The sequence below is a fragment of the Periplaneta americana genome, chromosome 6, assembly GCF_040183065.1.
Source record: "Periplaneta americana isolate PAMFEO1 chromosome 6, P.americana_PAMFEO1_priV1, whole genome shotgun sequence".
NCBI classification, from domain to species: Eukaryota; Metazoa; Arthropoda; class Insecta; order Blattodea; family Blattidae; genus Periplaneta; species Periplaneta americana.
In genome coordinates this window covers 77,522,706-77,547,481 of record NC_091122.1, presented here as the reverse complement: position 1 = coordinate 77,547,481, position 24,776 = coordinate 77,522,706, and the positions used below count along the sequence as shown (strand labels likewise).

Sequence of the window (24,776 nt, the reverse complement as noted above, 5' to 3'; positions counted from 1 at the left end):
ATACATAGCAGGGTTAAGAGGTGAAATAGGCAAATATGTTCGGTTAGGAAGGCCGAAGAATATGAAAGACGCTGTCGAGTTAGCTATCTCCGCGACGAACGAAGCGAGACAGGAAACAAGTCATCGCGATGTATTCGTAGTAACAGAACATAAATTCTGTCACAAATGTCTCCGTAACGGGCACATGACTGAAGATTGCCGTGAGGAAAAGTCACTTTCCACCCCACGTCACCAGCAGCGCAGAGACGCTGAGAGAAAGTCACTACCAATACACCAATAGAAATAGAGGTGCTGCATACGGATTTTGCAGGGATAATATAGTGTGTTACTCTTGCAGAAAAAGGGGTCATATAGCAAGAGAGTGTTTTCGTAATAGATATAATAGACCAAACCAGGGAAACGGGGATGCCTTGGCTCCAAATCCCGTAACGTCAAGGCAATGAATAAACTATCCGCTTGCACTCCCCCCATTACTGGTACACGCATGACAGGACTCCTAGCCATAGCAAGGGTAAACAGGAAGGTAATTAAGTGGTTAGTAGATACAGGGGCAACCATATTAATCGTCCGACCAGGGTTAGCAAGGAATCCGATTAATGATACTGATAAAAGGGCGATAAGTATTACCGGGAAGAGTCTTGAGGTAAAGGGAACCCAAGATCTTGAATTAGAATTCCCATTGCGGTAAGGATCACGCATAGTTTTATAGTGTGTCCAATAAATGCAGGCCCGGAAGTAGGTGGATTGCTAGGTCTAGATTTTCTACAGAAACACAGTTGTATCCTCGATGTAGGAAGCCGAAGGTTGAAGACGAAGGAAGGCTGGGTTATAAATTTGACAAACGAATCCACATGTCACGAAAAGGTAGGCGTAATTGACGTTGGGACGGCCGCCCAAAATAGGTCAATGACTCGAGCGCAGCAGATGCAGAATTTGAGTTCGTCGCATCAAGTAGGACACAGTGAGAGGGAAAAGTCAAAATGTCTTAGGACAGACCCACATCCTAAATCTAAATCCCGAGGCGTGATTGTTCGAAATAGCAAGGAAGCTATTATACCGCCAAGAAGCGAAGTAGTGCTCTTAGGACGAGTCAATGGAAATACCACCAGGGTAGGGGTAGATTCCAATAAGAGAAATATGAAGACGTTTGAAGACAAAATTCCGATTATTCTCGAGCCGGCGAGTTTCGGAATAAATGGTGTATATGTTGCTAGAACCCTTAATGAAATCGAGCCAAGTAAGAGTCAGTTAGTCTCTGTGAAAATCATAAATTGTACGGGAGAAGAAATAAGAGTACATAAGACACGAATATTAGGAGAAATTGAGTACCACAAGAACAGACGAAAAGTCCCCATCGTAATGTTGTAAGTGCAATAGGAGAAAGTTCAGAGAATATTGTAGAATCTATCAGCTTAGACCATTTGAGCGAAACAGATCAGGTAATAATAAGAGAAGTTCTTCACGAATACCGAGATGTTTTCCAGGATCCTACACAAAATGAATTAGGGTGCACCAGTAAGGTGAAACACAGGATTAACGTAGGAGATGCCCTACCGATCAAGAAAACACCCTATAGGTTGCCACACAATTATAAAGAGGTAGTCAAGGACATGTTACAGGATATGCTACATAAGAACATAATCAGACCGTCTGCCAGCCCGTGGAGCTAGTCCCAAAGAAATCGCCTGATGGAAGCGAGCAAATGCGATTCTGTACTGATTTCAGAGGCCTAAATTCTGTTACCCATGGTGATTCATATTCACTCCCTAATATCGTAGAAACGCTCGAAAGTTTATCTGGTACTAAGTACTTCAGCAAAATCGATTTATTCAGTGGCTTTTAGCAAGTCGAAATTGAGGAAAAAGATAAAGAGAAAACTGCTTTCGGTACACCCATGGGAACGTTTGAATACAATCGAATGGCGTTTGGTCTAGTAGGAGCCCCGAGTACTTTTCAAAGACTAATGGACGGAGTCTTAGCAGGCTTAAAAGGCGTATCAGCATTTGTTTATATTGATGACGTCATTGTCTACAGTTCAACAATAGAGGAACATGCAGAGAGATTAAAAGAAATTTTGCAGCGTTTAAGAGACGCGAATCTGAAAGCACATCGTCTAAAATGTACTATTGCAGTACCCGAAATCGAGTACTTAGGTCATGTAGTGGACTCTAGAGGCGTACATCCCGACCCACAGAAAATTCAAGCAGTAAAAATATTTCCAGTTCCGAAAAACGCAAAACAAATACGATCATTCCTTGGTCTAGCAGGCTATTACCATAGACATGTTGCCAACTTTGCTGAAATTGCTAAACCCTTATCAGATCTCACAAGAAAGGATGCTACATTTGTTTGGACCATAACACAGGAAAATGCATTTAGGACGTTGAAAGAAGCACTGTGTAGTGAACCGATCCTGAAATATCCTGATTTCAGTAAACCATTTATACTAGCGACAGACGCATCAGGAACTGCGCTAGGAGCCGTTTTATCTCAAAAGATAGGAGGAGAAGAGCATCCAATTGCATATGCCTCACGAGTACTACAGAAATCTGAAAGGAACTATTCCATCCAGAACGTGAGCTATTAGCTCTAGTATGGGCTACAATGTACTTTAGGTGTTACCTGTATGGTCACAAGTTCACCGCAGTGACCGATCATGCAGCTCTTCGTTGGTTAATGAGTCTAAAGGAGCCGAATTCGAGACTGCTCCGATGGACTCTCAGATTGTCTGAATTTAATTTCCAGGTTCAGTACAAACCAGGAAAGAAACATCAGAACGCTGATGCTCTGTATAGAATTCATGAAGTACCCTTTGTTAAGGTCGACGAGATGGGACCTCAATCCGTTTGAAATCTGCAGATTGCAGAAACACAATACGCGCAATGGTTGAATGACACAAATCAGTTTAAATTAGTTGACAATGGGGTTTTGTTTCGAATCCAAAACGACCGTGAACCTTGTTTGGTAGTACCTAAACCATTGAGATCGACTATACTAAAGACATATCATGTTTCACCAATTGATGCACACCAAGGTCAAAGGCGAACCTATGACTTATTAAGTCGACGTTTCTATTGGCCAGATATGAGATCAGACGTGGAAAATTATGTTGCGAATTGTATGTCATGTTGTGAAAGGAAAACAGGAAAACACCCTGTAGCCCCTCTTCAGGAGTTCGGTGAAGTGGTGAAACCCTTTGAATTAGTTAGCATGGACATCCTTGATTCATTTCCAAAAACCACTTCAGGAAACGTCTATCTATTGACTTTCATGGATGCCTTCATGAAGTGGAGTGAAGCTATTCCGATACCTGACCAATCTGCAGAAACTGTAGCTAGGGAATTTGTCACGAAAATAATTGCTCGTCATGGAACCCCTAAACAAGTATTAACTGATCAAGGCAGAAATTTTGTGTCCACATTGTTCAAGGAAGTTTGCAAATTGCTACGCATAAAGAAAATACAGACAAGTCCATATCATCCCATGGTGAATGGACTAGTTCAACGTAGTCATCAAACGTTCACGGCCATGATGTCTCACTTTGTGCGTAAAGACCAAAGAGATTGGGATAAATGGATAGCCATTGTACAAATGGCGTACAGAAGTACACCCCACTCAGTGACCGGCTACTCCCCTTTCTTTCTCTTGTATGGCAGGGAAATGCCTCTGCCATTCCCAGTCGATATCAGTCCAAAATTTCCGAGAGAAAGTATAGAATCCGACCCTGTAGTTGGCCTAGCCAAGAAACTAGAGACGGCCTATAATGTGGTTAGAGATCGACTAAAGCAGAGTAAGACAACGCAAGCGAGGCAATACAACAAGATACGAAATGTGAAACTACAAACATTCGAAGTAGGAGACAAAGTATTCATACATAGCACAGTATTGAAGAAAGGGGTAACAAAGAAACTTGCTAAACCGTGGACAGGTCCCGTTGAGATAGTAGAAAGACTAAATGAAGTCAATTACCGCATTCGATACGGAGACGGTAGGACACAGGTAGTTCATGTGAATAGGTTAAAGTTGTGCCCTGGTAGAGTCGATGATCAGGATGACGACAGTTACCCTACAGTAATAATGAAAGTATTGTATATGTGTTGTAAATTGTATTATGTATTGTAAATTTTATTGTGGATTGCTTATCATTTTAACTGTGTATTGTTAATATTGTATATACCACTGCCACCGGGTGCTTGCCCACTTGCAGTGTAAATAAATACATACATAAATACATACATACATACAATGTACACACATTATTGGGAGAATTATGAAGGACCCCTGGCAGCGGAATCGAACAGCGAACCCCAAGGTGAAGAGATAGTCAGTGAAACGCCAGGAACGGCGCCAGAAAACGCGTGGACATCGGAAGATGAGATGCCACTGAGCGAGTTAAGAGATAGAGTAGGGAGAGATGAAGACTTTGAGTCCGAGGACGAAATCCCTCTTGCCTCGTGGAAAGCAAGATTACGTGATCCTCCCCAGGCACAGAGTTCTACTGAACCAGACCACGAGTTCGACCCAAACTCAGTTAATGCTCCCAGTGTGAGTAATGAAACAGTCAAACAGAGAGACCAACCGACTTCACCTCGCTACGGATTGCGAAATAGAAACATTTATTGACCTATTTAATAGCAGATTGTGTGATTGTTATCGTAAGGAAATTACCTAATGAAATATGGGGACGAGACTTACACTCTCTGATCCCCACTTGTAACGATGTTTTCAGCTACTCAGCCGCACTGTCTACCCAGAGAAACTGAGGAAGCCTGTGTCATCGGATCTGAGCGACCTTCGACGTGATATCGCTCATTCCAGGAAAAACTCTAAGTATATTGTATAATATTAAGTAGAGCCTGAAGCTCGCCTGAAGATGCCAAAGCTGAAAATGGCACTTGTAATATTTATTTCTACTGTTGTAACTTGAAATAATTGTATCATAAATAATTTTGTTTCTCGAGTTAACTGCTATGTAACATGTATATAGATTTTGAAACATTTTATATAATGGGATGAGCTATGTTCTTAAGTTTAGGGTTAATTTGACACAGAGATATAATAGCATTTAATATAGTTTTGAAGGTTACTCTACCTAATACATATATGTAAATATTCAAATTCAAATATATCTCAAGTGATGATTTAAAAGGAAAGCAAAGATGATGTGAAAGTTGAAGTTAGAGATGTCGTAACTGAAACTCTTTTGTGAGTGCGTAAATTATTATCTTAATTTAATCATTGTGGTACTTGAACTTATGTACAGTATGTGCTCTAGGCTTCGAGAACGCAAGACATCCTCCGGCGACGTAACATAAACCGCAGTGTATGCAACGAGAGCCACGACGGACAGGTGACGTCACGTCCCAGCTGGAACGCTATCACCGCACAGCACAGAACTTAACTTTATGTGTCAGCAAAACTGTGAAGGGGCACGGAAGTGCAAGCACACGAGTGATCCTCGCCTCCTCGCGAAAAGTACTGATGTTGATGTGGTTTGTTTCTTTTAGACGTTCCTGAAATGACACACACCTCGAGGTGCCCAGTGGTCCTGCTCCACGGAACACCCTATGAGGCGTCGCGAGGGCCAGGGGAGCCCCGACGATGGCTACTGCGGTGTTCCGGGTGCGGAACCTGGTATGAGGTCCCGCGCCGGCAACCCGCGCGTCCGGTATGTCCCTGCGAGTGGGAGAAACTGCGGCGCCAGAGGCAGGTCCAAGTTCTCCGCCAAGTACTCTCCCTCCTCGCGGGGCTTATCAGGGAATTTTAAAGAAGAAGAAAAAAAAAGAATACCAGTTATTGAATATAATTATTGAAAATAAAGAAATGAAGATAAATAAGGCTCCTGTGTAAACATTTTTTTTTTGTTCCAAGTAATGTTTTGAACTCTATATGTAAATTTATTACACAATGCACCTCAGTACGAAAAGACTTCCAACAGAACACAGAGTTAGGACTTGAGTGTTTTAAGACAAACATTTAACTTAAGAATAGAGTAAATTACAGTGAAACCTGTGTGTGAGTGTGTGTATGTGGTATGTGTGAGGAGAAAAGAGTTTATATCGGGGCCCCGACAGAACCAAAAGTGAGTGAATGAGAGAGAGAAATATTATGTTAACTTAATAATAACCAATATTGTAAAATTTTACTGTAAAAGGGGAAAGTATAGTACCCAAAATATATTGTTATACCAAGGGCTGATAACTGTTATAGCTGATGCCATGTAACGAACCGAAACGAACCGAACCCACACGAAATTATGGATCGTCTCAAAATTTAACATGGAAAATTCAAAACCAATTAGAATGCATAAACTATTTTTTTTTAGAGAGGACATTATTAGTGGTTCCGCTCTGCCTTGTAACTTAGTGATCACCAGATTCGTAGTATAAATGGTGTGCATTTAAAGGCCAATGGCGAGGAGTAAATACCCCGTAAGCCTGCCTGAGCAAAGAGAAGAGTCCCTGACATGCTGTAAACCTTCTCTGTTGCTTGTGTGCGTGAATGTGTTACAGAATCTAACCCACGATCACTAAGCTTTACAATAAGTGCAATGAAAAAGCACGTGCCATTGAGGCATCGTCTTTTTGAAAAGAAGGGGACATTGTTATGCCCCAGGGCTAAAGAACGCCCTGTAGCATGATTTCCGTTTCCCTGTGGAGTATTAAATTTGAAACAGGAAGTGTCAGCGGAATACACGGTCTTGAGCTGCTTAGCCAGCGGTATAGACAGTCTTGTCGGGCGTGTGGCAAAATCACTGCCTACAACGAAAGTATTCTTACACTTCAGATCGTTGCTGGCCCAATCCCATTGGTCCAGTAGGATAAAGCATGCATTTTAATTGGTCAAATTATATCACGCATTGTTCGGACTCTTTTCTTGCGCGTAATCTCATTATAGTGACTTGTCACTATAATGCACTAAATCAAAATTAAATGTAAGAAATGATTGATTAAGACGATATTTGTAAGTACGTGAAATCAAAAGTGTTTTAAGACCATCTCACCTGGTGGATGGCGTGGTCGGTATCCTGGGCGGGAAACGGGTACCGAAACATAAAAAGTGTTGGAGAGGAGACGCGGTGGTCAGTTGGTTAGTTGGTGGAGATTGTCAGACAACCTAGCCTAACTCGAATCTATCCTCAAAGAAGATGGCGTCGGTAGAGGAGAATGATATACCCTGTAAGTAACTTTGTACATTTTGTGAATATAGAATAAATCAAGTAGAGTTACAATAACGCAATCATTTCAGACTTAGTTTAGTAGTCATGTAGTTTCCTATAGTATCCTGAGAGCTCCAGTTTTTCCAGCAAAGTAGTTTTCCATTGTTGTGAACAATGGTGGTGTCAGAAATCCTGATGAGAAAGAGCAGAAGTCGAACGCAGTAGCCATCCAGTTAGCAATCATGGCGACCTAAGTGACGGTCGCACAACACTTATAATTCTACTCTTACTCCACTAATACTAATTTAGAAAAGAATAATTAAAATATGTCTTAACAGTAGGAGGACCAGATTTACTATCTACCTACAAGGACTGGACCCATCATTTTGATGGGTGCAGGTTTATTAGGTTTTCTTTCCAAATACTGGGTGACGTACAAAAAACCGGCCCGCCACGAGCACATACAAACAACAAATGAAATAAAAAATAAGCTAATACAAAGGTCTGTATTTACTGAAACGATTTTGTCTTTTACATTAGGTGCTGAAAATGACCTCCTTGTGCTTCAATGCACTTTTGGTCGCGCCCTGACATGTTATTATACACTTTGCGCAACTCTGCTGCATCAATTCTCAAAATTTCATTACGAATATTGTCCTTCAAGTCTTCTAATGTCCTTGGATTATTATTTGCGTACACTACACTACCCCATGGATAAAAGTCGGAAATGGTAAGATCCAGCGAACGCGGTGGCCACAATCCTTTGCTGACAGTCCTTTCTCATGTGAATCTTTCATGAATGCATGATTGAGACTCTCATGAATGTGACTGGTCGCCCCATCCTGTTGAAGGACAGTGTACAAGCATTCATGGGGCGTCAACTGTGTATAAAATTCCTCAAAGATTCACATATACACATCAGTGTTTACTGTTGTTTCAAAAAATATGGGACCCACAATCCGACTTGCTGACACAGCACACCACACTCTAATTTTTCTATCGTGAAGAGGTTCCTCATGAATCGTATAGGAATTGTTTGTTGACCAGTATCTGGTGTTCTGGGAGTTTACATGTCCTGTCAGATGGAATCAGGCTTCATCACTCATGAAATACTGCAGAGGATCCAACATTCCACTCTCAATTGTTGGACATAGCCATGTGCAGTAAGTTAATTCACACGTTTTGCCTTCTCTTCTGCCTTCAGTTCTTGAACACATGTCATTTTGTAGGGCTTCATCCCTATATGGTGTAAAACACGTTGACAAGACCTATACGAAACATTCACTTCTTGCGACATTTTACATGTCAATTTCTTTGGTCTCTGGATCATTCATGCTCGAATATTCACAATTACAGCAGGTGTACGAATGGACGGGGCTCAATTCTTTTTTGCATTTGCAACTGACCCTGCAGTATGCCACTTTTTCACCAAATCCTGTATACTGCTCTTTGCTGGCATGGAAACGCCAGGAAACTTGTTTATAAAAATGTATCGCATTTCCTTAAATGAACCGGTAGACACGTAAGCCTCCACTATTGCAATTCTTTCTTGAAGAGAATACATCTTGCTGAGATATTTACTTCATACATCTGAACCAAGTCTTCACGGATTTCGTACCGACAATACAATACAAAACATAGTCGCAATAGCTTTGCAACAATAGGTGACAAATTGGAGGGGCGACAATGAGCAATCTGTACTCGGGCTGGTTTTTAGTGCGACTCTCTGTATTTAACAATTTTGGACAGGAAGTCTGTTTAGATAATTTTAAAATACTTTTAGGGAATATATATCATTTTTCTCTAGGAAATGAGATTCTTTAAACTTTAATAACTATTGAGTTCATCTTAAGACATCTAAGTACAAATCGAGGGAATAATTTTCACATTTAAACACTATGCATTACACTGTAAACAAGAATTAAAAGTACAGTACAAACCCTCTTATCTGACATCAAAGGGACCAGGCTAGTTCTGGATACGAGATTTTGATGGATAATTGAATAAATACCAGTGTATACAAAAAACAAGTTCATATTTCATGGTGCCAAATGTTGAAACTGCAGCATTGTGAAGCTTATTTCTCTATCATTTGCTCATATCTGAATAAACATAAAAACTGTATGGATCGGATCACATCACATCACACAACACAAATAATACACTAATTTTAGGTTCGAATATTCACTGAAAATGAAAGTTCGTACAAACTTCCAAATGTGGCAACACTGACAGCAATAAACATAAAAACTGTGTGGATTTTTTTATTAAAACACATCACACAACACAAATAATACACTAATTTTAGGTTCGAATATTTACTGAAAATGAAAGGAGACAAAAGTGCCATTGTTTTGGTATTGCCAGTTATTAAGGTCCCGGTTACTAGGGATTTTACTGTATCAACAAAAAACACAAAAATAGGAATCCTTTCATAATTGTTTATTCAAAGCCACTGGCTGCATCATAACATCTTACAAAGGTATACTTGGAACTTGCTAAGCATGGTCGACATACGTACTTAAAGCACTTTGTACACTGATTTTTACTTCTATTCTTCTCTCTGCATCCTTCAATCTGACATGTCTTGTGAACGTTACTCTGCTGAAGAATTCTTTCAGGAAGAGGGGCTGGTGGGCTAGAGGTTAGTTCTTCCCCCAACTTGAATATGAACTGGCGCCAAGAAACTTTGTCACCTGTTACCTCCTTGTACAGAATCCATGCATTGATTACGGTCAAGTCCAGCACATTAAAAAAAAAAACATGCATAGGCCATCTATGGCATCTGTATTCCACAGTATAAAGTCGAGCCACGTCAACATCACATTTAGTTTCATTATGGAACATCACAGTTTCAGGTAACTTTTTTTTGGTGCTGCTCATTGATGGTAACTGTGTTGTGTCCTCTTCCTCTGCCACTACTATCTCTGCTAATTGGAACATAAATTTATAAATCAGATACTTTTGTATTAGAGATACAATTCAATCCACGAAATAGTGTTATAGAGATTTTTTCATATTGCTGCTGTGATAATTCGAATTCAAGTAACATACTACTTATAAAAACATATCGTGATGAAATAATAATAATAATAATAATAATAATAATAATAATAATAATAATAATAATAATAATAATAATGAATATGTAGCCTATCTCTTGTATATGAAGTGTCAGCTGGCTGTTCTGGTTGCTTGTTACCTTGGCTCACATTATGCCACGAATCATCATCTGAAGAGTCACTAGTTTCACCTCTGCTAGGAACGTAATCTGCATCCTTATCAGCGTGGTCGATACCTTTATTTTCACATAATTCGTCAATTCCACACAGATTACGGGGATCTTCAACTTCTGATTGCTTACAAGACATATTCATCAAATAGTCAATTTCTTGTTCTGTCAAATAACGTTTGTCTCCAGAGGCTACTATTGTGAAACTATTTTTGCAGACGAAAACGGCGCACATGTGTCAAAACAACATACACTCAGAGAGCAATATTTTATTTTTAGATACCAACAAAGGACCTGGTGAAGAGTCATAAATCACTAGTAGAGGTCGAAATGAAATCTAAACTTTGCTGCAACAACAGAAATTTGAACCTCTTCTGGTGTGTAGACACGGCTGAACTGAAACTTGGCACACGTCAAAATGACAAGCGATGGTGTCTCTAATGATTGCTTGTAACATCCTTCAGAAAGATCATAAAAGTCCAATATTTTCAGGAACCATACATCACAAATATAAAATAAAAGTCGTAAATCATGAGAGTCACAGGATGAAAAAATTTTGACTTATAATTATAGTAGCGTGCAAATTAATCCGAACACGACATATTTTTACATTTTCTGTCATTGTTGGCCTCACAGCTGCTCATACCGCTTTAATTGACATCTGTAGTGCGTGTAATTCCATTGTTGAAGGTCTGTCATTATTTTTTTTATAATATGTGACTTTTGCCTGTCGTTTTGTACTTATAAGCATTTCAGTTGTGTTGAAGACTTAATACTGCAATCCTGTGTACATTCTGTCATCTTCACAAATGGATACAACTCCACGAAAACGGTCTAAAATTATAACATTAGCAGAGCATTCTTCTATGACACAGAGACAAATTGCTGCAGAATGTCACATCGGTTTGGCTACTGTTAATTCGATCATAAAACGATACAGGGAGACTGGATCCATCACACCCCAGAAAAAAGGAAACTGTGACCGGAAAAGGAAGACTTCACCTGCAGATGATCGTTTAATTGTTAGGAAAAGTAAATTAAATCCTAGACAAACTGCTGTCGACTTAACCCGCGAGTTAATGGCTACCACTGGGGCGAATATTCATGTCACAACAGTGCGGCGTAGGCTTTTGGAAGCTGGACGAAGGGCTCGTAAGCCTATTAAGAAGCAACTGCTAACCCTGTTATGTGCAAAAAACGCTTTATGTGGGCAAAATTACATCAACACTGGACAGTGAATGACTGGAAGAATGTACTTTTTTCCGATGAGTCTCATTTCGAGGTCCACGGCCACTGTATTTCTTACATACGGAAAGGATCCGAAAAAGTAACAGCAGCTCATCTCCAACAAGCACCCAAATACCCCCCTACACACATGAAGGGCCTGAAGCATTAATACCTATCAAGGGAATGATGAATTCTGACAAATATATTCACTTATTGGAAACCAGAATCGTACCCCAGCTGCAAAAATCATTTCCGGATGGCAGAGGTGTGCTCCAACAAGACCTGGCACCATGCCATACGTCTCGAAAAACTACAGAATTCTTCAACAAGAAGAATATTCAGGTACTCCACTGGCCAGGCAACTCACCCGACATCAACCCCATTAAGAACTTGTGGTCAATTTGCAAAAGAAGAATGCAAAAAAGGATTGTTCTACAAAGGAGAAGATGATTTCTGTCCTCATTGGTGTATGATTTCGCGATGAAGAAATGAAGAATATTTGTGGGAAATTAGTGGAATCCATGCCAAATCGTCTCAGGGCTGTTATTAGGAACAAGGGAGGTCACATAGATTACTGAGGTATGTCTAAGATCTTTTTTTTTATCCCGTTTGAATGTTTTTGCATAAGTAATTACGTTGTTCAGATTAATTTGCATGCTACTGTATTTAAATCCATGGTACCCAGCAGAATGACGGGTCCAGTCCTCCTAGTGTTAATAAACCTCTTTATTACTCATCCGAACTTTTGTTCACTGATTTTAACATTCTCAAAATCAGACAAATTTATTATAATGCCTTATTAAACTTCATACATAACAATAGCAATAAATTCAAATTGTATCATGATAAGTACAGAACTAAGAGATCCGGTTTGATATGACTGGAAGCAGGGCCGGTTTTAGTAGATGTACAGTGAGTGTGTGCATGCTGGTGGGCAATTTCTTAGGGTGGACGAAAGAATAAGTTTAATATATAATTTTAAAATAATTATTGATAATTTAGTGTTAAACGAATTTTACAAAGGAAAACCGTGAAATAATGAGCACTAATTTGTTATCACTTATTTAACATTCCATTGGTGATGGAACAATAAATAAATGTTTATGTTTAGCGAATTTGATTCCCATTTGAATTTACTTTAAAAACAGAATGTTATGAAATGTTCATAGTTTGAATATTCATCCAACAATCAAATCTCTTGTCGATCATTTTTAAAGTTTCCAGCAAGTGAATAAAATTTTTTAGTACTTCATAGTCAGCAGTGTGGAGAGAACTTGATGATTAAGAATAAAATATCATATAACAGGTACATATTTGGTGTTTTCATTGATTTATAAATTTATTTATTTTCATTTTGTTTATGTTCAGCATGGATAACAGTTAAAGTACGGAGGAATTCGCACAGAAAACCTTAAGGTAAGTTTGCATCATTACAATGTTTTAATTCATTCGAAAGGAGAAAAATATTTTGTGTAGTACAAGAAAATTATTATTATTATTATTATTATTATTATTATTATTACCCCTCAGCTAATTCCCTTTCTGCTGATTCTAGGGGATATACCTCTTAAATTTGCCCTATTTTACTCTCAATGTGTTATTCTAGTAATCATATAGAGATAGTTTACCAAAATGTACGTGGACATAATATTAAAATTCATGAAATTTTTCAAAATGTAGTAAATGACATCATTATCTGTCTCACTTAAACATAGTTATCTGAATCAGTTGTAAATTCTAAATTATTTTCTACTAATTATACTGTGTTTCGTGCTGATAAAAAGTTTGAAGACACCAATAAAAATAGAGGTGGTGGTGTCTTAACAGCAATTAGCAAGAAGATATCTTTTACATGTCGACAACATGACTTTGAAATTATTAGTGAATGCGTTTGGATTGAAATTAAAATAACTGATGGTTGTAATTTATTAATTGGAAACCATTATTTCCCACCTGACATTGATCATAAACGATTAAAATCGTATGTAAATTTATTGAAAAAAATCTCGATACTCATAATTTTCGAATATTAATTCTTGGAGATTTCAATGCACCTGGTATGAATTGGTCATGTTGTAATCTCAATGACGTTCATTATTAGTTATTACTCAACAATTAAGTGTCAAGATTTATATATTTTCTTTTCTTGCCTTCTGGGACTATATCAAATAAATTCTACTACAAATAGTAAAAATCTTCTTGATCTAGTTTTTACTAATGTCGATAATAGTAAAGTTAAACTAGTCAATCACTCTCTAGTTATGGAAGATACTTATCAACCATCTATCTCTATTGATCTAGAAGTACATTTATCGTTACCTGTACATTGTCAAACGAGTTAGTATTTAAATTATTCTCAAGGTCTAATCTCTATTGTATTCTCTATAATTTAGATTGCAATTGTATTTATCAGACTACTGATGTAAATGCTGCCACTAATTACTTAACTCAAATTATAAATAATGCTATATCTCTTGCTGTCCCTGTCACAGTTGTTAAAAAGTCGAACTATCCTAAATGGTTTTCAAACCCCCTATGACAACTAATTAAGAAAAAAATAAAGCACACAGAAATATAAAAAAACATAAAACTGATCATCATTATCAAATTTTCTCCAATCTTACAAAACAAGTCAAAGTTAGAATTAAATCTGATACAATAAAATGGTTACAATCAATTGATGACAATTTAAAGAACAAACCAAATAAATTCTAGAAATATGTGGAATCATTTCGAAAATCCAATATCAATCCCACTGAATTAATAATAAATGAGGTTCACATCACTGATCAGAATGAAATTGTTAATGCTTTTGCCAGTCAATTTAAATCTGCTCAAAATAAGCCTAACTCTAATTTCTTTATAATTGACTATAATACTACTGACTTCTTACCTAGACCTATTATAATTGAAGATGTTACTAATGCCATTAAAAAGCTTAAGCCAAATAAATCCAAAGGCGCTGATAGCATTTCTAATTTTATAATGGGTTGCTTTAGTATTCTTATGCCTGTTTTAATTTTTATATATAACTTTAGTGTAGAAACAGGAATAGGCCTACTGTATATTCTTCACTTTGCGAAGAAGTATCCATTATTCCTGCTTTTAAGCATGGTAATGAAAATGTTGCTAGTAATTATAGACCCATTTCAATTTTTAACAATTTCTAAAAAATTTTCAAAAAATTTATCTGTAAACACATTTCATTTTATGTTAAAAATAAAATCAATTCACCCAACATGGATTTACTACAGGAAAATCTACTATTACAAATTTAGTATCCTATCTTGATTTTGTTATGTCAGATAGTTGAAACTCAAGGTCAATCTGACTCAATTTATTTTGGCTTTGGCAAAGCATTTGATGTGGTTCCTCATAAAATATTATTAAACAAACTGAATAATTTTGGTGTTCTAGCTGCCTCTTATTTGCAGATGACCTTAAAATCTTTCGAAAAATTAACAGTTTGGCTGATTGTCATTCTTCAAAATGATATTAATTCAATTGCACTATGGTCTGACGAAAATGGAGTGAAAATTAATGAATCCAAAACTTTCATAATTTCCTTTTCATGTAAAACTACTTCCTTAAAAAATAATTATTCTCTTAATAATGTCGTAATTATTAGGAAAAATTGTATTAGAGATCTTGGTGTCCTACTTCATTCAAAATTGTATTTTCATGATCATGTTGAATATATTTATAACCATTCAATAAGAATGCTTGGTCTAATTAGGTCTATAACTTATTCTTTTTCTACTTCTATGTCTTTATTAATTTTATATTATACATTGGTTAAATCTAAACTTTAATATGCATCTGTTGTCTGGCATTTCATAACTTACACTGACTGTTAAATTGGAAAATATTCAAAGAAAATTTATTTCCTTGTGTACTTTTCGATTTTTACCCAATTCCTGGGTTTATAACTATGAGAGTAACTGCAAATATTTTAATTGTTGTAGTCTATATGCCAGACGTCAAGATATTGAATATTTACTTTTTGTAAGGTCTTTAAAGGTGATATTGATTGTGAGTTGCATAGTGGGCCATGACAGATTAATTGTTGCAAATGATTGAAGTCTCGCATATTTTAGTGATTATAACTTTCTAGACTTTATGTGTCAATTTTGAAGACTTGAATTTGATATACTGATTCATTTTATGTATAGTGCATAAATTTTTATGGTTTACTGTGCATCGTAACTGTTTAAATCACCATATTTTAATACCGTGTTGGATCATCTGCACCGATGTTTATTCATTGAGTCCATTACTATGGTGCATAATATTACTTTCCTATAAATTATATCTTCTATACTTTTCACAAGTATATATTTACTCTTTAACATAATTAATATATTCTTATATTCATATTCTACATATTCATAATGAATGATAATCCTTCTACTTCGACAGATAATCTGAAGCAACGACATTCAAGTATTATATGTAAAATATGTCACAAAACATTTACAAAGAGAGGTATAAATATTCATCTCGCTAGAAGTCACAATCATGATAGTGATTTAACTTCTACATCCATTGAAGATTCTAACTACTCTTCACAGAATTTATCACATACGTGTCAAAATAAATTACTACCAGATGAATCTCCTGATCTGGTTTCTAAAAATTTATCTAAATGTCATATTCGTGGAAAATTCTTCAAAAGTGTTACTCATCATATAGTTCGATCTCATCTGAAACTCATAGAAACATGATAAATCAAAACCACCAAAATCCGTCTATAGTGACTCAAGTACCTACACATCATGGTGATGAATCACCGAATACGTTAGATAAGTCAAATAATAACCCTAATGTTATCCTATGGGAACATAAATTAGAAGAACTAGCAACTTTAGATCTTCCTGATCACAAACGTTTTGATGAAACTGTTACTGACTTCTGTAAATTTCTCAAATCAGCCACTTTCAAATGTAAAGGACCTAAACATCCGTCGGTTAAATATCATAAATATCGTGAAACTAGAAAAAATAATCTCGACAGAATCACATTTAAACAATCACAAAATCCTAAAAAAAACCAATCGAAAACAATCTCAAAGAAGAAAAAATAAATTTGACTTTGAACTAGCTCAATTTTATTACTATTATCAAAGGAGGAAAATTGTTCGTCATGTAATGTCTTCTTCTAATTCAATTGAATGTAAACTCAATACCTCTACTGTTTCCGATTATTTTAATAACCAGTTTGGATCTACAAATTATATTCTAATGGAAAGATATAACCTATATGTTGATTTTAATAACTTAGACCAAAAAAGTATACTAATAACAGATACTGACGTCATCAAAGCTTGCAGGAGTATACGCAATGATACTGCCCCAGGAGAGGATGGAGTAAGGATGAAAGTTATAAGAGACCTTAAAATATATAAAGCAATTTCTTACCTCGCTACATACATGCTTCGTTGGGGTTATGTCCCACTCCCTCTCAAGCGTGTTGAACAATTTTAATTTTTAAGAACGGTGAACCAGCCGAAGTTAAAAACTGGTGCCCAATCACAGTTTTCTCCTTAATCTGTTGAATTGTTGAAAGAATAATTGACACCAAATTTAGAACGTTTCTCTCCCTTAATGCCAACCAACGAGGATTTATGGCCACTCCAGGAGCTTACATTAATTCATCGATTTTGAATGGTTGTTTAACTGATTCCAAATTGCAACATAAAGATTGTACAGTAGTATTCTTGGATATAACACGAGCTTTTGATAATATTTCTCATGATCACATAGCGCAGACTCTTCATACTTTTCCTGTTCCTTCTAAATTGAAAAATCTCATCATTGCTTTGCTTAAGGGCAATACAACAGAACATCTAAAACAGGACAAATCTTAATGCAAAAAGGAGTTGCACAAGGTGCTCCTCTTTCTCCTATTCTCTTCAATATGGCACTAGATTTTCTTTTAAAAGAATTGAGTGAAAAGCAAGTTGTAGAAGAATATGGTTACAATATCATTCCTAACCTTGAAAACATATCAGTGCTAGCTTTTGCTGATGATTCAGTTCTTATAAGTCAAAATGATAGTGCTGCAAAACATCTGACAATGTTAGTCAAGAACTCACTTGCAAAAATTGGATTGCAGATTAATACTGATAAAAGTAAAGTCATTTCTCTTCACCGAGGTCAACTCTCTTCTCAGCCATTTAAGTTAATAGATGGATATATAATATCCTGTCTGACTTCTAATGAAAATATCAAATATTTGGGAATTACTTTTCATGATGAAATTAAATTTAATCCTACAGAAATTATTAATAAATTGACAAATAGTCTCAACCACCTAGTGTCATCACCTTTGCTCATTCTTGATCAAAAACTGAACATTTTAAACCAATATATTTGGCTTCAGCTTATCTATCCATTTCAATGTGCACCGTTAAAGGATCTTAAATTAAAATTTCTTAATGATATTGATAAACATATCCGTAGTTTTGTCAAGGAAATCGTTGGCTTACCGACAGATGTACCGGATGCAATGCTATATGCACCTCGACATTTGAGAGGACTTGGAATTTTTAAAGCACAGAGGGAAGCTTTTCTCCAACATCTTAATGTTTGCAGATTATTAGTTAAAGAAGACAACCCTTATATTAATCAAACTAGGAACCTTCAAGCCGAAATTACTGACAGCCTTCACCACTTACCAATTAATGTCAACGATCTTGGAACCATTAATCCACGTAACATCCGTAAACAACTTCATGTCACTTCTTATAATCAGTGGAGCGCATTACTTGGGAAAGGTAAAGGAATTACATTCTACTCTCACTGGAAAAAAAGGTAACACCTGGATTAGCAAAAAGAAATGTCTATCTTGTGGCCAATGGACCGAGGCCATTAAAATGAGCACCAATGTTATCGCAGTTATATCTCTTGCCGGTAGAAGCCTTAGCTATACCCATTGCAAGAGAAGCAATGAGCATGAAACATTACCCCACGTGCTAGGTTTCTGCCCTCAGGGCAAATTACTGCGAATTGAGAGACATAACACAGTTTGCTCAATAATTGCTATTAAGGGAACATTGTGAATACGAAGTATATGAGGAAGTTCAATATCTTTCTACGGAAGGATCTACATGGCGTGCTGACATCATAATAATTGACCGAGATAAAAAACCTGGTCTCATTCTTGACCCCACTGTAAGGTTCGAAATTAATGAAGATCAACCAAAGCAGGTACATGAAGAGAAACGCGCTATTTACCTTCCATGCTGTGATCATCTCAGTCATAAATATAATATTCAACATTGGAATGTCATTGGACTTATGTTTGGTGCGCGAGGAACAATTCCCAAATTTATATTGGAGATCCTCAGAAAATTAAAGGTTCCTGATAAGACTCTTCAGACAACTGAATCAACCATTTTAAAATCTTCATTGAACATCATCAATCACCATCTCTATTCAGCTTTATAATATTCAATGTATATTACTTATTTTCAATAAATTTTTATCCTTTTGATAGCTACCACATCTTGTCGCAGAATATTCTTTCTTAAAATTTCATTATTCATTTTTTTAACATCAATTTACATTTTCTTTTTTGATCATTTGAATTGATTAGGATGCCGATATTTTAAATCCAAGATTTGGACGGCTATCATTTCGATGATATTCTCTCTATTAGTCTTCGAATTCCTACAAAAGGATTAAAATTTCAAAACATTTTTTATACTAGAAATTCAAAATTTCTTTCTCCAGTCTGCAGATGCATAAAGATTGCCAATTTGCATGGAAGTAATTTAGATCCATTTAATGTATAGTATTGTTGTTGTTGTTTTCTAATGCCAGGCGTTTGACAATAAAGTCATTTGACTTCTTGCACTCCAATATTTTTCAAAGATATTATCATGACCAGCCAATGAAGCACAGATTTTGAGGTGTTCCGAATCCATTTCTTGGTTTGAGTTGCACAATGGTCAGTTAGGTGACTGATATATTCCAATTCTATGCAGGTGTTTGGCCAAACAATCATGGCCCATTGCCAATCTAAATGCAGCTACAGACGATTTTCGTGGTAAATCGGGAATTAACTGTGGATTTTGATGCAGAGAGTTCCATTTTTTCCCTTGGGATTGAGTTATCAAATTTTGTTTGTTTAAGTCTAAGTATGTAGATTTAATAAATCTCTTCACAAAGTAATACGTAGATTTAGTAACAGGTCTGTAAGTAGCAGTGCTGCCCTTCTTTGCTAAAGCATCCGCATTCTCGTTTCCAAGGATTCCACAATGGGATGGTATCCATTCAAATACAATTCTTTTATTGAGTGATATTAATTGAGAGAGCATTTTAGTTATTTCTGCTGTTTGAGAAGAAGGTGTGTGTTTAGAGGCGATTGATAGAATAGCTGCTTTGGAGTCTGACAATATAACTGCATTCCTAAATTTATTGATGTGGCATAGAAGATTCCTGAGACATTCACTTATTGCAATGATTTCACCATCAAAACTTGTTGTTCCATATACAAGAGATCTATAAAGTGAGAAGAGACAGCACATAACACCTGCACCGGCACCTTCTTCTCTGGAGATCAAGGATCCGTCAGTGTATAAATGAAGCCAGTTTTGTGGAGGGTACCTAATATTAATTGTCTCTAAAGACAATTGTTTCAGTATTTCAGTGTTTACTTCTGATTTCAGTATTTCTTCTGTTAAATTTAGATTATATTCTATATTTAATAGTGTTAGAGAGTTTGGTTTAATTTGTAAGTTTTCTTTTAAATTCGGGATATTGATTTTCTGTTTTAATTCTTGAACAATGGATATCAAACTTTTTTGAGTTTTCAATCTACAGAGAGGACTGTATGAATGCCAATTGTTTCCTGGTAATCTGATAAGTTTTTCATATTGAATCAGTGCTTTTTCTTCTATTGTCATTTTGATGCTGTTAATATTAGTGAGGAATCTCATAGAATCTATTGGCGTTGTTTTGATTCCACCAGTAATGAGTCTGAGAGCTTGGTTTTGAACATATTCTATGTCGTTTATGAAAGGTGAAGTAATTAAAATTTCTCCGCAGTATGTCAGCACTGGCTGTATAAACATTTTGTATGTAGTGTTCAAAGTATTCCTAGAGCATCCCCATTTCTTTCCTGCTAGTCTTTTTAGAAGGGAGAATCTTTTACGAGCTTTTTCAGAAATGTATTTCAAATGGTTGCTCCATGTTAACTTACTATCGAAAATAACTCCAAGATATTTGGATTCATAAGTCCTAGGAAGGTGTTGGCCATTTTATTGGATATTGAATTCTCTTTCTTTTTTACCGAGTGAAAATATTTGGTAGTTACTTTTGCTTAAATTGAGTGTCATCAAATTTGATGTATTCCATTCATGTAGTTGATTTAGAGCTTTAAGAGCAGAATTTTGAATTTTGTCTCTATGTCTGCAAGATCCGGAAGTCCACAAAACTATATCATCTGCAAATAGTGCTGTTTTCATGTTTGATTCTTCTAATAGGGAGGGTAAGTCATTTATATAAATATTGAATAAAGTTGTGCTGAGGAAAGCACCCTGAGGTAGACCTCGATATGTTTGTCTGTAACTAGAAAGTGAATTATTGAATTTAGTGGCAATGAATCTTTAACTAAGGAATTCTGATATCCATCTGAACATATTGCTGGAGATACCTAATTTCTGGAGTTTTAGTAATAATTTATTTCTCCAAACAGAGTCATATGCTAACTGAAAGTCAATGAATATTGCCAAGGTATCTTCTTTCTTGTTAAAACTGTCTTTTATTTCTTGGCCGAGGCGTATAACTTGTTCATTGGTAGAGTGTAGTTGTCGAAAACCGGCTTGTCTTGGTGATAAAAGATTTTGGGATTCTAAATACCAAGTTAATCTGTTGGAGATCATGGACTCCATGGTTTTTGCTATCATGCTTAATAGTGCTATTGGTCGATAACTATTAACATCTTGGGCAGGTTTCCCTTTTTTGTGAATTGGTACAATGATTGCTTTCTTCCAAGCTGCAGGAATTGAGGTGTTCCATGATAAATTGAAAACGGATAAAAGTACAGACTTGGCTTTTCCCCCCAGATGTTTCAAAAATTCGGAATGAATGTTGTCGGGGCCAGGAGATTTCTTGGTTTTTAAATTTTGTAATATTGTTTTTATTATTTTTATGTAATTCTCTTTTGATAAATTTGTCAGTTTTTTTGATATTGGGATGTAATCTGTGAGAGTTTGAGTAGTGTTTATTAAATGCGTTCGCTATATCTCTACTATCTGTTAGTGTTTTGTTATTATGAATAATAGGTTGGCTAGTATTTTCCTGTGTATTGGAAATATTCTTCAGAAATTTATATGTTTTAGCGCTATCAGTTCTGTAATTAATATTTTCAATAAATTTATTGAAACTGTTCTTTTTTGCTGTTATGATTGCTTTTTTAAGAATGGCAGTCCTCTTCCTCCAATCTAGAGTATCTTCTGGTGTTTTGCTATGTTCTGCTTTGGTTCTTTCTTTATCTCTATCTTGTTTCAATAAATTCAGGTTTTCTGTCCAGAATCTGATAAGTCATGTATTTTTTTGGTTTTCCTCGTGGAATGTGCTTTTTTGCAATTTTAAGAAGAGATTCACAGAAATATTTGTTCAATCTATCTGACTTTGTATTTTCCATTAGTGGTGTGTTGACCTTGGGGTGTTCGTCGAGTTCTGTTGTAAATAGTTTCCAATTCGCTTTCTTAAAGTTCCATGTTGTTTTGTTATTGTAAGGTTCCTGTCTTCGGTTTTGGTGGAGATGGATAGAAGCAATGATGACTCTATGGCCAGATCCAGGGTCTTCAATTATTTTTTTCTTGGTTTCGTGATGGATATCTGATGTTACTAGTAATAAGTCTGGATTTGTACCAGAACCAGAATAATGAATGAAAGTAGTGGGATCTTCTTTTCTGTAGACAAGTTCTGCGGTTGTAGTATTTATGAGGGCCATGATCATTTTTCCAGGTTGGTTTGCATTATCGCAGCCCCAAAGTTGGGAGTGGGCGTTAAAGTCACCAATTATGATAGTTTTAGGTTGTATATCAAACAAAGTTAGATCAAGGGGATTATTAGGTGGGTTATAGGCACTGTAATTTTGAAATGTTGTTGATTTTTCCATACTTCAATTTTAATTAGTTCTAATTTGTCTTGATTATCCATTTCTTTTATGATTTGAAAATTTGTAATTAATTTCTTTGATGTACCTGCGAGAATATTAACTTTATTGATATCGTATCTCACTTCGTTCTCATTAATCTATTATGTATTTTGTTAATATTGTATTTATTTACTCTCGTATCATTATTTATATTCCATTCTTCTTTAATAATAATTTTAATATTTTGTATTTTTGTATTCTTGTCTGTACTGTGCTGAACTTTAATTGGCTTCTGGCTGTTGTATAGCACATAAATATTAATAATAAATAAATAAATAAAATTACTATTATTGTTATTATTATTGTTATAGATTTGAATATATAGGGCAGAAAAACTAAACGTCTTTCTGGTGCTTATTATCGCAAAAAGAAGAATGAAAGTGACAAGGAAAAGGAAAGATTACGAGGTTCCATGCTGAAATTCGTAAAGTTAGACGAAGGTGATCCAACTGCATCAACATCAATCAGTTTGGAACTTTTTCCAAACAGTAATAACGAAATCGAAATGGAAGGTGAAAAATCACATGGGAAGTTTGAAATTTGTTTGAAATTGTGCTGGGAGAAAGGGTCAGTGCTGAAATCAAGTTGTGGGGATAACTTACCGGGTGACAGTAACATGCTAAATTGACAGCAGAATGTGATTAAGGGGATCCTAGAACCTGGCCACGTATTGTTAATAATTCAGAAGGGACCTGTAACACCTCAAAATATAAACTTTGCTAAAGATGATAATGGAAGATCATTTTCCACATTATGAGACTCTTATCTAATGGCGAACAAGTTCAAAGAACTTAGTTAATCTATTCCGAAAAATTCAATAGTGTGTTTTGCTTTTGTTGCAAGCTGTTTGCTTTGAAGAAAAACAAATTAACAGGTAATCAGGGGTTTTCAGATTGACGACATTTAGCCTCTCATTTGTCACAGCATGAAATGGGAGCAGAATATATGAAAAACTGTGAAAAGTGGTATGAACACACCTTGACAATAACTATACAATTGACGAAGAACAACAACAGTGTTTTGAATGTGGAAAAAGAAGATGGCGAGCCATCACAGAAAAAATTATTGCAATTGTACAGTTCTTAGCAGGGCAGTGTTTAGTTTTCAGAGGTACAAACGATAAATTATATGAAACAAATAATGGAAATTTTTTAAAGATTATCGAAATGTTGGCGAAATTTAATTACATTATTTCACAGCACGTCAATGATATAATTCATTCTCAAACTGCTACAAGTCGTATGCCTCATTACTTAGGCCATGTTTTTCAAAACGAAATTATATGTGATGTTAAATAAAAAAAATTAAGGAATTTTTAAGAAAAGGAAAATATTTTTCTGTAATTCTCGATTGCACGCCAGATGCTAGTCACACTGAACAAATATTATTTGTAGTAAGAACTGTAAATAATGCCACTTCTGATGTTGCGGTTCCAGAATTATTTCTCGGATTTTATCCTGTTTCAGACACTTCAGGGGAAGGTTTATGCAATTATCTCTTAAGTGAATTTTTGACAGATGAGTTAAACATTCAAAATATGTGTGGACAAGGGTACAATAATGGGGCAAATATGCATACTAAGCACAATGGCTTGCAGAACAAAATTAAGAAAATCAATCCTAGAGAATTTTTTGTGCCTTATGCATCGCACACTTTGAAACTAGTTGTAAACAATGCTGCCAAAGTAACATTAAAAATAGTTCACTTTTTTAACATTAGCCAAAAATTGTATACATTTTTCTCTGCATCCCCTTATAGGTGGGATATATTGAAAAGGAATATGACCAAGTTAACATTAAAGTCTGTAAGTGACACAAGATGGGAGAACAGATAAAAGCAGTGCAATCTCTCAGAATGCAATTAAATGAAATCATGAAAAATTTAAATGACTTAATAGTTGATAATTCCAGAGACAAGAAAACAAAGCACACAGCTCAGTGTTTGTTAGATCAGTTGTATCTTTCAAGTTCATTTGCTCAATTGTTAGCC

The 24,776-nt window shown here is 35.8% G+C and overlaps 1 protein-coding gene across 5 annotated transcripts in view; it reads right to left on the bottom strand.

The window, feature by feature from the left end:
- Positions 1-24,776, bottom strand: part of Mtr4 (exosome RNA helicase Mtr4) — a 352,727-nt gene that overhangs the window by 271,705 nt on the left and 56,246 nt on the right. Inside the window, exon 2 of one of the 5 annotated variants that reach the window (XM_069828333.1) lies at positions 5,530-5,749. The exons of the other annotated variants lie outside the window; for them this stretch is intronic. The gene's annotated coding sequence lies outside the window, so the exon portion shown is untranslated. The remainder of the gene's footprint in view (positions 1-5,529; positions 5,750-24,776) is intronic. 5 annotated transcript variants of the gene reach the window in all.